Here is a 17,826-nt window from a genome sequence, read left to right on the forward strand (position 1 = left end):
CTTACGTACGCATACAGTGTTCCCTGCTATTCTCCTCGGCGACGCCGCGGGCGCATCGGTATCGGCGAGCGTTGTGCATTCAGACTCCGTGAAGACGTCCCGGTGAATAAACGTCTCCCGTTACTCTCCGAATGGAGCTCGCAGAATGGGGCCCAGGGGCAACACTGTTTCCAAAGTCCCCCTTGACCTTTTCGCGCTCAGTTGCCGGCCTCGCTGAATCGCGGGGGGGGGGGGGGGGGGGGGGGGGAACTTACTTGAAAAGGATGTTGTTGCTGCATACGTCCTTTATTCCCCAGTCCTTGTGTTCGCATCCGTCCCCTTGCTAGCCACTTTTCCAGGTGGAGGAAGCCTTAAGTGCCCTGTTGTGCGGAAAACCGGTGTCGTTGTTGTACGGTGGACAAAATGTTTGTCGCTGTGAGGAGTAAATAAACACTTTGAAGTTGGTATAGGAATTGAACTCGCCTTTCCAGATTATACACTGGAGAATGACTTATACGCCCTTTTTTGTTTATAACTAGCACCCTTACACTCTTTCAAAAATTTTAAAAAAGAATGAAGGAAGCTCACACTAACGCGTAAGACTTGACGGTTGCGAAGCTGGACGCAATTTTCACGACCATCACGAGGGCTTAAAGGCCAACTGCACTCAAAATTTCGACTTCTTCAAAACCCTATTTCCGTATAGTCTGCTTAAAAAGAAAGCAACATGCAAAATACAACAGCTGAAATACGCACGCGGACGCCGCAAGCGGCCAGCAAAAATCGGCGATTTTGAAACCGAAACCGAGGAGAGCGCGGCCATTGCAGTGACGTTGCAGCCGTCCAGCGAGCGGCCGGACGGTCACCAGTTCGGGAGAATGTCTGCGCGCAAGCTCTACGCGCGCACGGGCAGCAGAGCTCGACCGGTTCTCCCGCTGCGTGGCTGGCCAGAGGAAAAAGCCACCGTCGGCTGGAACGTCACAGGCGCGTCATGGCTGTTTACGCGATCCGCCGGCAGGTGCAGAGTGGTCTGCGGCGGAGCCTTTTTAAACGCTTCTGACTGATTAACGAGGCGTTTCACGGGGCTACCACTTGTGTCTCAGCTTATTTGGGGGTACTTACTACGCATTAAAAACAAATTTGGCCGAGGTGAATTTTGAGTGCAGTTGGCCTTTAAGTCCACGATTGGAAGCCGATTTGCTTCTTCTTTGCTGCCGCAACACCTTTACTCCATCAATGTTGCTATAAGTGTGAGCTTCCTTCATTGTTTTTTTTTTTTTTTTTTAGAGGTGACCATCATTGGTCATCACCTTGGAGGGTCGTACGCTATGACGTGTCTTTCTCGTTCCGAGCAAGTGTTGCCACGATTACGGCGAACGCTGGAGTAATTTTTTTTTTTTGCCAGTCTTGGCCATTCTCCCTAGATGGGTATGATTGGCTTGACAAGCGTGCGTCGGGGACGCTGGGTGGTCGCCGCGAGACACGCATACACGAGCGCTGGACATTTTATTGGTCCTTTTGACTGCCGAGCGGTCGCTGCAAACATGGCCAATCTCCCTAAGTGGGTATTCTTGGCTTTACGAACGTGCGCAGCTGGGACACTGGGGGGTCATCCAGAGGCACGCAGACATGAGCGCGCGCTCGGCTTGGTATTCTTACTGCGGACACGAAAAATTACAATTTGCTAAACATCTTCGTTGTTAAAACACATTTCGAAAGGCTGTTCTTAACGATAAAACACTCTTTAAAACGCGGCATATTCTGGTGTTTCCGCTAGGGTGCAAAGGTGTTGTAGATGACAAACACCCTAAAAAGTGTTTTCTCTTTTTTGGTAGGCTGTAAGAAAGAATGCTAGTTATAGAGAGTGGTTAAAGGTGTAAATACTTTTACGGTGTACGCCGAGTTCGTTTCTATACCGCATTACGTCAACACGTTGTCAGCTGCAGAGCAAGAGTTGGCCCATAGCGGGCGGCGCTGACGTCATATCACGTGACTTGTGAGCGTGACGGCACGTAAATAAAAGAGGCGCACCCCTGCCACACGGAGAGCTCTGATTCTGAGGAGACTGTGGCGTGCAGTGTCGGCAGTGTGCAGGTCTAAGTTGTGCGCGCCAAAAGACGATGAAACGAACGCGAACAAAGAGGCCCAAACACGATGTAGCCCTAAAGAAGCTTCTTTGATAAGCACCATCGCCAGGGGAATCATAACGCTTTCTACTTCAAAGCACGTAAGCAGACGTTTTATCCCCGCGGAATTTTATTCTCTGCCACTTGATGTCGCTGCTTAGGAGCGGTATCCAGACGCGATGCGACGACACCGTCTTTAAGTCGCTACATGTGCTCGAGATTGTCCAATTCTGGCGTTCGACTTTCCGAAAGCGCAACGTGCGCACTCACCATCTTAACACGTTTTAACAGCGAAGCTGCTGTTTAGCAAATCGTAATTTTTCGTGTCTGCAGTTAAAAATGCCAAGAAGCTGCCGAGCGAGTGAACGTGAGCATGTAGGCCTCGCGGCGACCACCCGGCAGTTAACAAAGCCTCGAAAATGCTGAGCGCTCGTGTGTGCGTGCCTCGCGACGGCCGCCCAGCGTCTCCGGCGCACCTTTGTCAAGCCAAGGGTACCCACTTAGGGTGATTGGCCAAGGTTAGCCAAAAAAACTCCAGCGTTCGTCGTAATCGTGGCAAAACTTGCTCGGAACGAGAAAGACTCCAGGGGCGGTATTCCCGTGTTTTGTCCCTTTTGTGTCCCTTTCAAAAGTGTCCCTTTTGAGCGAGCCCTGATTGGCTAAAAGGGAACACCCGGATGTGACGCCATGCAAGCACGGCGGGGCTATGAGCCGTGGCTACTCGGAGCAGACGATTTGGAGCAGTCGTTTTTTCTTCGCCTTATTGTTGGTTCGCTCGCGGAACAATAAACACATAAAAGATACTCTGATACGGTTTCAGTTCCTTAAAATGCGTTCGCAAGAACAGTTACGGTATTTGAATCGAAGGCCCACTGCTTAACCGGAAGTACGTCACGATGAAAGGGACGCAAAAGGGACGTTTTCAAAAGGGACAGTTACGAGAATACCGCCCCAGAGTTCGCCCTAATTGTGGCAACACTTGCTCGGAGCGAGGAAGACACGTCATGCGAACGCGCCTCCACGGTGATGTCCAGTGATTATCACTTCCAAAAAAAATGAAAGAAGCTCACACTTCGCAACTATGCGGCTGCAATCGGGGACTTAAACCGTCGTGATGGTCGTCAAGGTTGCGCACAGCTTCGCTACCTTCGAGTCTTACGTGTTAGTGTGAGCTTCCTTCATTTTTTTTACTGCCTCGGCAAGTCCAGGGGGTAACAGCGGACAAGCTAGACCCTTTAAGCGCTCGCAACTCTTCGAAATGAGCGAGCGCCACAGGCAGGTAGTAAATGAAGCTCCCTCGTTCCCCAGTGTGCATCCGCTGAGTGATGGGCCCGAGTATCGTGGAAGAAGAGAACGGCGGCGTTGTTTGCCTTTCCCCGAGAGAGCGGACATGTCCCTCAGGTATCTCGGGCAGCCAGCGGCCTCGTTAATACAGGTGGCCGTAATGTACACTGTGCACGGCGGGGGCTCTAATGGGTTTCCGCAACACCGACCCGATGCGTAGGACCGAAATACCTACGGGCGCAACCGCAAAATGGTTGTCTGCGGAGGCATCCACGTGGCGGCACTTTCGGCAGTCGCTCTCTTTTTTTATCGTGGCCACTCACCTTGGCATGGCTGCAAATCCCGTCGATCAGCACAGGGTGTGCTAAGGCTTTGTCTGCGCTCGGTCGATATTGGGCGCAGGCTTAGCTGATGCCTACGCGGATGGATCGAAGAGTGCCGCTGGTGCGGCAGCTGTCTCGCAACGTCTTTCTTGCTTGTACTGTTATACAGCTGCTGAGATGAGGGCAGTGCAAAAGTAAGGGTAATGTGGCAAGAGGAGGAGTTACACCGGGGAAAGTGTACAAAAAAAATCGGCATTTTGGCAGGTTTTGTGGATATACTAGAACATCTTGGCAGGAAAACGACAGAAAGATAGAGTCAAGCGAGCGTGAAGAAGCGTGATGTTTCGAGGAAAGTGGTGTCTCCGCTTCCGTTTCATAGCGCCGCTTGAATGCTAGGATAACGTTAACGCGCTGATCCATTGCGTCAGATATACGGCGGTGAAATTCCGACTCCTCTGTTCCCATTGGCGTTGACGCGTTCCATAGTGCGTTCACAAAGGAAAAAGAGCGCGTGCTCAATTCCTAGGCATGCCCGAGCCATGGCTGAAACCTGAGAGCTGTCCGGCAATCTGGCTGTTACTGCTGCTCTCACCCTCCGGCGCAGCAGTCACCAATTTTTCTTATGACGTCACGGCTGACATTTTTTTTGGCGCGAGATTTGAATGTTGGAAAAAAAAATGTAATACCTTTTTTTTTTCTTTATAAATACGAAGCCCATCGTAGCCATAATGAAGTTGAACGAGTTATAGAAACATAGTTATTCCAAATAAAAGAGTAATGTATGTTTAATTTAAGCCGGAGTTCTCTGCGCTGCACTAATCGTGACCCTGGTGTAGCTCCGGCTCGCAAAATCGCAGTTCCAACTCTCCCTGTTCTACGGGCCTCAATCTTCCGATTGGCGCCGGTGCTTGCACATTTCTGCAGTCTGGCTAGTTTAATTCCACGATCCCAGTTTACGCGTTACAAGCTCGTGTGTCTCTTCTAGTGAAATCCCCCCACGAAATACCGCAGGTTGCCAGGGTGTTTTATTGCTTGACGAGGTTGACTTGCTTGCTGGCACCGAACTCTGCCAACACGCTTCACTGCTTCGCGCCACGGCTGTAGCACTTCCTAGTATAAACATTCATTACGGCTTGTGGGCCCAATCACGTCGCGCTGGACATAAAATGTTGGCTGGCTAGAAAAAATTCCGGGCCATCTCCACTAACGTGAAACCTTGGGAGGGGGGAAGCGTGCAGTGTATAAAGTGTATTCTTGGCGCCTTGGCGTTTTTGCCAACCGCCGAGATGAAACCTTTGTGGGGTAGAGGTATACAGCTTTGCTGTAAAAGTCTCGTGTCTTTGAAGCACGAAGCGTTCTAGCGCGAGGCGTAAACGAGTGTCCCGGTCTTATTTTAGTGCGCGTTACGAAGCGTTCCAGCGCGAGGCGTAAACGAGTGTCCCGGTGTTTTAGTACCGTGACTACATGAGACAACGATCACGACGACGACGACGACAGGAGACGCCAACAACCCCAGCCCCTAAGCGAATTCGCGTTATGTTCTAGCGCGAGGCGTAAACGAGTTTCCGGGTGTTTTAATACCGTGATTACATGAGACGACGATTACGACGTCGACGACAGGAGACGACGACAGGAGACGACGACAGGAGACGACGACAGGAGACGACGACAGGAGACGACGACAGGAGACGCCAACCAACAGCTCCAGTCCCGAAGGGGATTCGCCCTTAATAAAGCCGAATCTGTGTTGGGAAAATTTGACGGTTGAACTGTTACCGAACATGTTTAAGGTGCACTGTGGTAAGCCGCGTCACAAACAGATTGCGATGTCGCGAGCATGACAAGCTGTTTTAATTTGCGTAAATAAAAGTACATCTTCAAAGTGAAGACGCTGGCCTCTCGTCGTATACATGTCATTGACGTCCATGTAGTACAAAATAGCTGAAGGATCAGAACTTAGTGGTGCCTCTAGTAAAGTGATTCACCCTCTGACCGGTCACAAGCTGGTGTCGTCGGCTAAAATTTCGCTCTGTGCAAGAACACAGCACCGCCGACAGGTGCTTTCGCTCTCGTTTCGTCCATTACTTTAGTTTACTTCAGTTTCGTTGCCTATACAACGAACACCTGTACATCCTGGCGAACATCCTGACGAACCTCCGGGTGACATGGAGTGCATTATTTATCTGTACTCAAACTTACTTACCATACCCAAACCTTCATCTTCATTTTAAATCTTTGTTTCTGTAATGTCACCTTTCTGTTTAACCTTTCGTACTTTTTTCAATGCGAACGTCTGTCCAGCGTACTTTTTGTGCGTATAATGTTAAATTATGTCATGTGTATAATTCTATATTATTATTATATTTACTGGTATTCCCCAGTCGGCAGACCTTACTGGTTTTTTTTTTTCTTTTCCCTTGCGTACGCCTGTCGACGTTGCGGTGATTAGTTAGATAGCTGATGCGTCCACGAAAGCAGGAACAGAACAAACCTACCGCGACATGTTCGCCCAAATTCGGAAACAACTCGGCCCTGACCTTTTCCTCCGCTTATTTGGCCGTTTAAGAAACAATATTCGTTACCAATCGCACACGGGGAATGCTTACTTTGACGTTTCCATTGTCAAACAAACCTTCTGTTTTTTCCTGCCTCGACCCGCTCCATCTCTCTTTTCTGTTTCTTCTCATTCTTTTTACCGCGTTTGTTTTTATGCTGCTGCACATTTGTGCGGCACGATCGCAAACCTCAGCAACTCGCCCGGCAGAACGGGTCGATTGGTGAGCGGCTCGGCGGCGAGCTGCGCTGTCGTCAGGCGGAACAAAATAAGCAACCGAGGCTACGAAAGCGACCCAACGGCGGGGTTATTTTTTCCGACGGCACTAAAAGGAAACAACATTGCCAGCGTCGCTCGGTTCTCCTGCCCGCGTTTGGTCGGTTCGTTAACAATCGAGCTTTGGCGGAGAAGTTGGCTCCCCGCAGGTCGATGCGCAAACTGCCCTCAAGTTTTACTCCACTCTGCTCTGTTTTGTTTCGTTTTTGTTTTAGGGGCGAGGCACCTTAAGGCCGAGGCTTGTCCGGCGTCCGGCGCCTGTGCTCACGGCACAGCACCGTGTAAATCGAAACATCTGTGAACCAAAGGCTCACAAAAGGTTAACAAGAACAAAATAAAAGGTTCACAAAAGGTTAGATGGAGAGAGAGAGAGAGTGCTCCTGGAGAGCCATGCTACGCATGCGCGAGGAACATTGGATTGGATTGGATTGAATTGAACTGGTTTTGGATTTAGCTTTGGATTTGAATTGGATTGGATTGGATTGGATTAAATTGTATTGTATTGTATTGGATTTGAATTTGAATTGTATTGGATTATTGGATTAAATTGTATTGAATTGGATTGGATTGGAAATCGTTTTCGCAGCAGTACGCACTCTCACGGGTGATTTACGGTAAGAACGATCCCCAGTGCTTCGCCCACTCGTGATGATTCACTTCGTAGAGATGTGGGATTATTATTATTTTTTTTTTTTTTGCTAAGGGCATTGTGTAGGGTGCTGTGCTGGGAATCGCCAACCTGCTTTCTCTGCACTATTTAATTTAACCTTTCCTTAACGCCCAGGGTCAGACTTCAATTCAGACTGAAAACTCGTCCTGCAAAAAACGAAGATGGGTGCATAGAATTGCGAAAGTGTGGTCATGCTTGAATGTAATTTTGCTGCCGGCAGTCTCCGTGTTTCGTTCGCCGTCTTCGAACTCTTAACTCCAATTTCGGCATTAACCGTCCCCTTTGACCATCTCCGTGCTGCTTCTTATTATTTATATTTCCAACACCCCACGTTACAAAATAAGGGTGGTAGTATGACGTTGGCATTCCTGTTCCCGGGAGCGTTTGGATATTCTTCATTTGAATAATGTCTTCCCTTGAGTATGTAAATTTGATGGAAGGCCAGTGTGGAGTCTATCGGTTACGCGGTGGATCTAGCCTGTGGTCAGATCGCACTAACGCAAGTCATAACGAATTCTCGTTTCTTTTTCACGTCTCGGTTTAAGGAATAACTGATGTCTAACGTGCCGGTATTTCCGATGAACGCCAGCTGGATGGAGGCTTGGTGCGCATTGAGGAACGCCGGATGATTTATAACTTCATCCAAGTACTGGTTCGATCCTGAAGCCTGGGGGGTTCAGTTCAGAGAAATCGAAATCAAATTTCGAGCCGGAATTTTTACCAGAACAATCCAGTTTATTCTAATTCAACTGTTTCTGAGATGATTCTTTGTTCACATGTCGAATTCTTTTAGGCAGGTGGCGATACTTTCTGCTCCCGGTGCAACATTTAGCATGTCTGTCTCCCTCTCTGTCTCACTCTCAGGGTAGAGTCTTTTTTTTTTTCTGATGCTGAACGCGGTTCCAAGAGCATCGTGTTGTTTCTGTTACTAACTTTACCAGACTGGGTTAGATCAAAATCATCCTCAAACTCAAACGAAATGTTTTGTGGAACGTGGGAGGTATGCAGAAAATCGTTGCGAGGTTCAGAGAATATCACAAAATATCGGAGCGCGAACCGGGCACTGCGTGCAGGGAAGGAGAAATGGCAGCGCTGTAGACTGGTTCCGACAAAGGGCAACGAATTAACCGTAGAACGTCCTGGACGCGCCTTGTGTACGTCGCCCCGAGGGCTTAGAGCTTCGTTCCACACCTCTATGGGTGGCACCAGGCCCCACTTGGTCGTTGATTGATTGTAGGGTTTAACGCGCCGACGCAACGCGGGCGATGAGGCGCACCGTAGTGGAGGGCTCCGGATTAATTTCTACCAACTGGGGATCTTTAACGTGCGCCGAAATCTCGTACACACGGGCGTTTTTGCGTTTCGCCTCCATCAGGAAAGCGGCTGCCGCGGCCGGGAATCGTACCCGCGTCCTCGTGCTCAGCAGCGCAATGCCTTGGCCACTGAGCCACCGCGGTCGGTCCCTATCGCTGGTTTGGAAGACTGAGAAAGTACGCCACGGCGGAAGAGGCTACTGCAGCTTGGAATGCCTTTCGTCATAATTGGCTGAGGATGTGTTTGGTGTAGCCTAATTGGGTGTTGTTTCGAGCGTTGTTTCCTGGTGCTTCGTGTAGTTTATTTCGTTGGAGTAGTTGGGCTGTCCGCGGAACATAGGCTTGTAATTTTGCGTGATTTCGTGGTGTATTACCAGCTGTGCAGGCTCCTTCATGTCCTACGAGCAGCCTACACCGATCGGAAAGTTTTCGGCCCGTATGGTCGGCAAAATCTGGTCCCTTAAAGGAGCCATGAAGAGAAAACACAAGTTTGGTTCATTCAAAAGATTGTCTCGTTAGAATCATACTGACACCACTTTTAACGTAAACTTCGCTCAAATAAGCTACATAATTAGTAAAAACGGGAATGGTCATGCGACCCACCAGCTCATTTCCCGCAACAGAACCTATGATGTCACATGAGCTAAGCTCTGCGATTGGCGGAGGCTGGCAGAAGCAGACGCAAATTAGGTAGAGCTTACAAACTAGACGAACGAGCGATTTGCGCTTAAATTTAGGGCACATTCTTTACAAAGCAATAAGAATGATGGGACAAACAGTGGAAGTTACGAAAGCACATGTAAACATAGAAGTACTGATGCGTTCTGCTGTTCGTACTGCGCACAGCATGCTTGGTTTAGCTGCACAGCACTACGGGGCTTGGGGTTGTCTCAGACGACACTGGCCGATTGACGCAAGCAACGGTGTCTTACATGACCCCATTTGTCGAGCGAGCACTGTTTCAGGGAACGAATATTTTCTCGCAGAATAAAAACAAGCCAGGTTTGAATGCGGGCAAAAACAAACCAAACGCTTGCCACGGTATGGTGGCGCCATCTAGGTTACGGAACGTAAAGAAACGCGGGAACAAACCAACACCGCTGTACAGGGTGGAGACAACCTTTGAACGGTCCCGTGCCGCCGCAATTGGGCCAACGGGCTCAACGCGTTATTCTTTTCGTTTCCCACGAGACCTAGCAACGCGAAACAGACAATATGATTCAAACTTCTTCAGTAAACCGCGTTGCGGCGATAATTTTAGCGCGGTTTTGACACAATGAGTTGCTTCGGCAGCGAGCGAGCACCCGAAAATGGCGGCGCCAGCGTATACGTGTCTCTACCCTGTACGGCGGATGCGTGAATGAAGGTACTCTAGGCTGCAGAGCGGTCGGTTCCTGCGATGTCATTTGGGACCACGAAAACGCACGATTGAGCGGGAAAATCAAAATTTTAACCTAAATTGTTTAATTTCTCAGTGAATGAAGCACCGTTTGTATCCGGACAAGCGCTGGGGGCACTATAAAACACGAAATCTTTCGAATAAAACCAACTTGCATTTTCTCTTCATGGCTCCCTTAATGGAGAGATGGGCAGGAGTCCGCACAATATTTACTTTTCTGTCTGGGGGATCGGCTGACAACTTGGAAAGAAGGACAGTTACGAGGCCATTTGAAGGACGTGCGCGAAGGATGCACGGGTATGATTATCCGTTACAATAAACTGAAAAATTTTGTACCAGGAAGGTTGTTAGACGAGGAGACACCATCTCGTAATTTCGTTATCCTCCCCATTGACCTGAGGAAGGGAATGGGTTGAAGGAATGCTACTCAATCATCCTGACTATCGTCAGCAAGGGAGCAAGATGCGATGTGATCCCGCATTTGGGACGGTAGCTCACACAGCTGAAATATTTGTCAGGTACCTATTAAAAGAAAGTTAAAAATAAACAAGGAAAAGTAATAAGATATAAGCGGGAACAAGAGGATAGCATCCGTGAAATAAAATGCATCGAAGGAAAGAACCGCGGAAAAAAATTGGGGAGTAAGCTCTCCGGGCGAGCCAACCAGTTAGCCGCCAAACGAGCGACGTCTATTGGAGCCCAGCGTGAGCGAGTGCCGGCGAGACGCACCAAGACAGCGAGCGGACCAGTGGTCACAGGGGACCCGTTAGGATGCCGTCCCAGGCTATGTGGAGCGCCCGCGATTAGGGCGCGCGGGGCCACTTGTCTCGATTGCTCGGAAGTTGGAACCCACCAGTACCGGGCCCTATACGTCTCCCTCGTTCTGGTATACCCATTCCTTGGGGTCCTTTTCCGTCCCTTCGAGCCTTATTATGAGCGTGGCCGTCACGTGACTTCCGTTGGTTAGCTTTCGCTGCCTGCTCGCACAAGCACGCGTGTGTGCGGCGCGTCGTCTCGTCTACGCATGGGTGGCGTTCGGGGACGTCGTACGGCTTGTCGAAGCACGCTATATTGGATGTTTGCGTCGGTATCTTACTCTTTTAGCGGAAGGAAAGGAAGGCGTGCGCCAGCTTTACAAGGCGATGTAGGGGTTCAGAGGCTTGTCCGCTGTGGCTTGTCGAGATATATCGGCTTTTATAGAGCTCGTGATCGGCCCCGTGCGGTCCAAAACCAACCTTTCGTCTTTGATGTCAATGGGGCTGGAGGAGCACGGCCGGTGAAAATGCATAAATGCGCACACACTAAGGCACGCACACACTCAAATACAAATAAATAAAAAAATAAGCACAGAGAACACGTAAACGAAGCTAAACATACACACACAGGCGAGCGCATAAAACTTGTATAGTAAATAAAATATGTTGCACTAATGACTTCCCATAGTATCGCTACCCTGCCTCTATAAAGGGCAAGTTTTGGAGGAAACTGTCCAGTGCGAAAAGGACACGACAGCCTGCGTACAAAAATTAAAAAAAAAAAAAACTAACGAAAGGGAAGTGTGGACTCCGGCACAGTCGCAATGTGTGCGATTTAGGTTAGCGTAAAGAGCGCTGTACGTACTTTCATGGGTGGTGCACATGCGCAGGACACACTTGTTACTCCAAGCAAGAGCGCGCGCCCTGTAGAGCTCGGACGATCGGCGAGTTACTTTACTCCGTTTTATGACTTGTAACTTCCGCGTGCTCTACGTACTCGTTTAGTACACGGCTTCTCTCTAACCTCACGCAGCAGTACTGCATTTTACTATTCGTTGCACCTAAACAGATTGGTTCCTAGTGGCGCACTCTTGCTACATACTAACTTTTGTTAAAGCAAGAGCTTGCTGAGTGGGACCTGCCGCGTCCCTTAAAAAAAAACAGATGCATTTCCTCATAGACAGGTTGGTCGACCGAAAAACTGTAATATCTCCGGACACACAGCGCATGCGTGAAACCGGGCTTCCATTAAGTCAAAGCGGTTCCAAAAGATCGCGAAAAAGGAACGGTTTTAGATGAGACAATACGCGCATCGATCGTGAAGGAGTACAATAGCATACGTTTATCTCATAAACCACGTATGGGTATACATTTAGATCGTCCGTAGACGCGTTTACTTACTGCCCGAAAAGTCGTCGCATGGCTTTGTTCTCCGTTCGCGATTTGGGCTTTGAAAGTTTAACCAGACTCTGGTTTAACAATCGTTTGGACGTACTTCCCTTGGAATGAACAAAGCTTTCGCGCTTCTCCAAACTTTGTTTAGTAAGGCATGGTAACGTTTCTGGTAGTTTTTCCTGTATGCCCTCACGAACGTTATCCAATTGTCTGTGCAGTATTGCTGCTGGATTTGTGCCTCCATTAAATTCCTAGTTCATTCGAAGAGATTTCGTTCGGGAAAATTTTATTTTCTTCAATGTCTAGGCGATTAGGTAACGGGAGAAATTTCTATTCATTCACTTCCTTAACGTAAAAAAAGACTTGGCGAATCGCGGATTACGCGAACGTTAACAAATATAACGAGTTGCATTCGGTACGGTCGGGCTCGAGTTCCTCGTAGAGCCGCATAAACTAACTGCTTTGTCAGCTGAAGAAGGGCTCTAAAATGTGAAAGCAGGTAACCAACCAAATGTAGAACCAAATGAAATCGAAGTGTCAATCCAGGTGTATTGCTCAAGTTGAGTTATTAGGCAAGCTCAAGAGCAACGACCACACAGCAACGTAAAGAGCAGACTTAGGCTAGACCTCAGAGAGGAAAGGACAGTGAAAATAAAGTAACCAGACTTGTAACCAGTAAGAGACACCGCGCCGGCTCTGGTGAACGGTAGCTTAAAATGTCTTTTCTAACACTTGCTGCCCTCGTCGGTGTGCAAGTCGGTTTTCGGTTTCTGCGCAGGCACGATTCGCCTATGCTGCTAAGCGTTCGAAAGCCTTCTCTGTCACAACAAAAGGCTGATGCTGCTATGCATTCGAATTAATATTCGCCTCGTCGAGTGCCTTCTCTGTCACAACAAAAGACTTCACAGGGACGTACAAAAAGGACACCGGACGTGCGTTCAATCCGATCCTTACAAAGCCGGCACTACTGCTCCCAACCAGCTCACCTGTCGTTTCCACCTGTCTTACATATATTAGGCTCACGGGTACAAATAGGTGAACGCGTGCACGCATGCATGTAGGAACGAGACCGTCGCCTTGTGTAATGAGATTTTCCTGCCTCAAAAGAAGGAAAAACTGGCCGGAAGGGGAAAAAATGGAGGTGCGCCGCGCAAGCTTCTATACGGATTCCGAGGGGTCTTGTGCAAGGCGGGCGATTCGGCTGCGCCTTTTCGGCAGCCACCGACGGAGCCAATCTTTCGTAGAGGGCGGCCGCTTTCGAAGCGCGGTCGCAGTAAACGGCTACTAATAAGTTTATGCCTGGAGAGGCGCGAGTTTTCAGATGTATTTCCCGCTGCGCAGTTGGCATCGCGAAGTTCGCGCGCGGCTCGAAATTAATTTCATTGTGACCGCGCGGCGTCCCGCGAAAGTATTGAACGAGACGGACATTGTGTCCTATGCGCGGGACGTACACTGTGCGCGTAGTTCGCATGCTGGGGCGCCGCTGCTGGCTGGACGGTGCCCTTTCGAAGAAACACGCATTTGCATAATGCGCGGCGTTCCCAAAGGCCGTCTTTTATCTCCGCTCTCTTTCATCCTTTTTTTTTTTTTTTGTCTCCTCCCAGATGCTAACAACTGTTGGCAGCGCCTGGGTGCTGAAAGGTGACAGAAACCATTCAGTAACGCGCGTGGGGGGTTCTCGAAGCTAGATTTTGCGCATTACAGTGCTGCTTGCTGGTATGTAAACAACGGTTATGGTAAGGAGGAATTCCGCATAGCCTACTTCTGATGCGAGCACGCGTTCAGTGCTTGCGCTGTGCTTGCTTTAATGCAATGATAAGGCACGTCTGAGCCCGAGATTACCATTTTAGTCACGTTGCGTGCACCATGAGGTTTTGACATCATCGAACAACTTCAACAAAGTTTCTCGCCCTCACAATTTCAAAGCGCCATTTCATCCACCACATGCATTCACTTCCGGGTCTTTATCCAAAGGAATAATGGCACACACTGTATGCAACACATGATTGCCGAGTAAAGCTGTGGTAATATTTGATCAAATACAGCCGACTACCATTAATAGGAAGTTCATGGGGACCTCAAGAAAACTTCGAATTAAACAACTTCCAATTAACCAAAAATAACAAAAATGGACTTGTTTTTAATTTAAAAGCTCGCTGTTTGCGGAAAAAAATTGTAATTGTCGTCTACTTGTGTTGCATAATACTGCTGCTGAAAGAAAATTCTGTAGGCTGTAAATGTCTCCGAGTGCTTCTTCGGCATTGTTCTGTGCATATTTATCATGTGTTCCGACCTCCTGGAGGCTTTACATTGAAAAAATTTCCCCGAATTTCCCCGAGGGGAAGAATGTGAAAGTGCGAATGCACGAGTTGAATTTGCGCGGTTCGGTAATGTTCGCGAAAGAGAGATCACACACACACACACAACTACAAAGAAAGAAAGATGCCTTTATTCACAGACACCTATTTGTGTTGTCGTTGTACTTGATTGCTAGAGCGGATCTCAGCTTTGAAATTTCGTGTCAGTACTCCTTTAAGCGGGTGCATTAGCCCTTCTCACGCCCGATTCCTGGCCAATCCCCCACGTGGGTATGTGCCATGCACAGACACCTATTTGTGTTGTCGTTGTACTTGATTGCTAGAGCGGATCTCAGCTTTGACGAGGAGATTCCTGGCCAATCCCCCACGTGGGTATGTGCCATGTCGCCCATCTCCCCCCGTTGCCAAGGAAGACGAGGAGCGCGCGCACCCGCAGCTGTTGCTATGTGGACGGACGGCGGTCAACGGAATTCAGGGTCGCTTATAAAGTGCATTCGCACTTAAAATAACTACTGATTAACCGATATTTAATACTTTCACTTCCAATTGCCACGCATTTTTCCTCGTATGATTACATGCGGACGTGAAGGATTGATTGATTGATTGATTGATTGATTGATTGATTGATTGATTGATTGATTGATTGATTGATTGATTGATTGATTGTAGGGTGTAACGCGCCGACGCAACGCAGGCGATGAGGCGCGCCGTAGTAGAGGAGTCCGGATTAATTTTGACCACCTGGGGATCTTTAACGTGCGCCGAAATCTGGTACACATGGGAGTTTTTGCTTTTCACCTCCATTAGAAAAGCAGCCGCCGCGGCCGAGAATCGAACCCGCGTCCTCGCGGTCAGCAGCACAGAGCTTTGACACTGAGCCACCGCGCCGGTGGACGTGAAGGACCCTAGTTTCACCGGCAGTTAACCGATAATTCCAATTAAGTGATTTCGAATTATCCAGAATCGACTGTAGTTGATTACCCAATGACAACGATTTGAATCACAACTCCTTGGTTCAGCCTGTCTTCTGCCCTGTGATCCAGTGTCACTTGACTGTGAATCCATGACAATTTAGCGTTATTCCCTTCTTAAGCCATGTAACATGATATTGCTTAAAACGTCACATTTGACAGTGGCGTCATATCCACAAATGACCTCACGTATGGCGTTAAGAGTTGCTGTCGTCCACAACGGACACCTTTTGAGCAACAGCAAACCCTCCTTTCAACAAAGTCGACGTATTTCAAATATTGCTTTATTCGAAGTGCTTCATGGTCCCCGCGGCATAGCTTAGAAATCAAATTATCAGCGCATTTAACGATGTACTGCTTATAACGAAGTCAGTTTCCTGCTCCAAGGAGCTTGCTTTAACGAGGGTTTACTGCGATGACCTTGTAGCATCCTTGCAGTAACCGTGAGGATATTTCAAAGTCACCTCCACGGGGCCACAGTACTTCACTTACATCAGTACTAGCTGTCCACCATTCAACTGTCACAGGCCAATACAGGGTGGTCACGGCTGACAATAATCGATCTCATAAGTGCTTCGCTCTAAAAGAGCCCTTCCGACCCCTGAGACGTGTGTGCCATCCAGGGCGATAAACATGTGGCAGCCATGTGGGCCCCTTTGCAAACAAAACCAGCTTTGTTTTCCCCTGAAACCTGCTAAAGATTATTAATATCACACGAAAAAATGCTGAGTGGGCAAATAAAAGCACCTCATATTCGGAATGTCAGCATTTGCGACGCCCGTTAGGACGGTGTCTAATCTAATCTTCCTCGTTTACAACGTCCCCGCACACCGGCGCAGTTTCCCCATGGGAAATACTGACGTACCTCTTCCTCCACCTTCCGCTCGGCGATTCCGCCGATTGCTTAATTGGCACGTGTATACGTTTCCCCTCCTTTCTTTTCTCTCTCTCTCTCTCTCTCTCTCTCTCTGTCTGCTCCCGCATTACATAGTTCTTTCCTAAGAGCGCCCATCAATGGTACGTTCGCCACGTATACCCAAATGCGCTTTATAGATAGATGACATAGCCGGCATCCGTTAAAACACACGTACGCAAGAATCCAATCACATGGAAGCGCGCTGTTTACATTACTTGTCTTACAAGGTTGAGCATTCGCTCTGCACCATGCTATTCTCATCAGCATACCCTCCCCCTTATTTTCCCCATTGTGTAGAGCCACCACGTGTCTTCGCTACGTCTTGCTCGTCTGCTTTCTTCTTGCCAATGTCCGTTCGCTTGTGTGCATCCGTGTCCGTCGTAGTCAGAACTCCGGAAACCGGATGTCCGCCACTGCTGCTCGCCATACCAACTTCCGCGTTTTTTTAACTGCGCATATTTTTGTGATTTCTCGTCATCCCGTCTTTCACCTAGTTCAGAGTGCTACCGTCGTTGCTGTCGTGGGGTTCTACATCTGGGTTCAAAGCACAGACCAAGATCTTTTTTTTTTTTTTTCGAAACTCTCTGCTAAAGAATACGCCCGAGTTTAGTTGTGCCACACAAAGCCTAACTTTTGGGGTGTTACAGGGGAAACAAAACACAGTACGCTTTATCTTTATTTGGAAGAAGGGGATTGGGGAAGCGAGGTTGCTACGTAGTTGAAAAAACTTCAGTTCAATTCAATTTGTTTACCCTCAGCGTACACCCAAGAGCACAAGTTTACGGACCACGAAAGCGGCAGCTTTGAGTTATTTTTCTGCCGCACGGCAGCCCGGAGTAATACAGTGTGCGGTAGTTTTCATTTGTTCAGTACTTATACGACATCTCGCATGCATTCGATAGTTTGTCGGGCTACTATAGGAAGAGAAATATGCTAAAATTGCCACTTCCCTGGTCCGTAAACTTTTTATCGTGGCTCTGCATGGGAAGCTGCGTTGAAAAAAAACGCACAATAAAGGAAGGGGGGAAGATGTAAAAGAAATGCGAGAAAGTCATCCTGGCTAGAATCTGGCTAGCTACCCGGCATGTGGGAAAAGGAAAATGCGTAAAAAGGAAATAGAAAAAGCAGAAAGGTTGGAACAGGGCGTAGACAGGTCGCGCAGACAGGCATGCTCAGCGTTCAGACATTAAATGTTCGAGTTCAGTGATTGTTACTCTAGTTACTGGGTAGGATTATCAAGGATAGCATTCTCACTGGAGTTTTTCATTCTACAGTCCTGTGCACGAGGCAGCTTGACATACCCACCGGGCTCGATAACCGCTGAAAAAGAACGAAATGAAGTCCCGCGTGGCTGGACGGGAAAATATCGGAGCGGTTATCTCCCGGTCCCTCGAGTGTACGCCTTCTCGCTTTACGAGCACGGTACTCCACCAGCCCTCACCTGAAAGCGATAAGGCACCGAAGTCGGTTGAAAAAGACGATGGATTAGCGGCGCATACGAGCCGGTCGTTAAAACTCAATTTCAGATATAACACGGCTCATTTTCC

At 48.6% G+C, this 17,826-nt stretch overlaps 1 protein-coding gene across 4 annotated transcripts in view; it reads left to right on the plus strand.

The window, feature by feature from the left end:
• LOC144145843 (rap1 GTPase-activating protein 1-like) overlaps positions 1–17,826 on the plus strand; it is a 222,861-nt gene that overhangs the window by 75,049 nt on the left and 129,986 nt on the right. The window lies entirely within an intron of this gene.

Source organism: Haemaphysalis longicornis, unplaced genomic scaffold (assembly GCF_048455015.1).
Source record: "Haemaphysalis longicornis isolate Haplotype H1 unplaced genomic scaffold, Haemaphysalis longicornis Haplotype H1 scaffold_7, whole genome shotgun sequence".
NCBI classification, from domain to species: Eukaryota; Metazoa; Arthropoda; class Arachnida; order Ixodida; family Ixodidae; genus Haemaphysalis; species Haemaphysalis longicornis.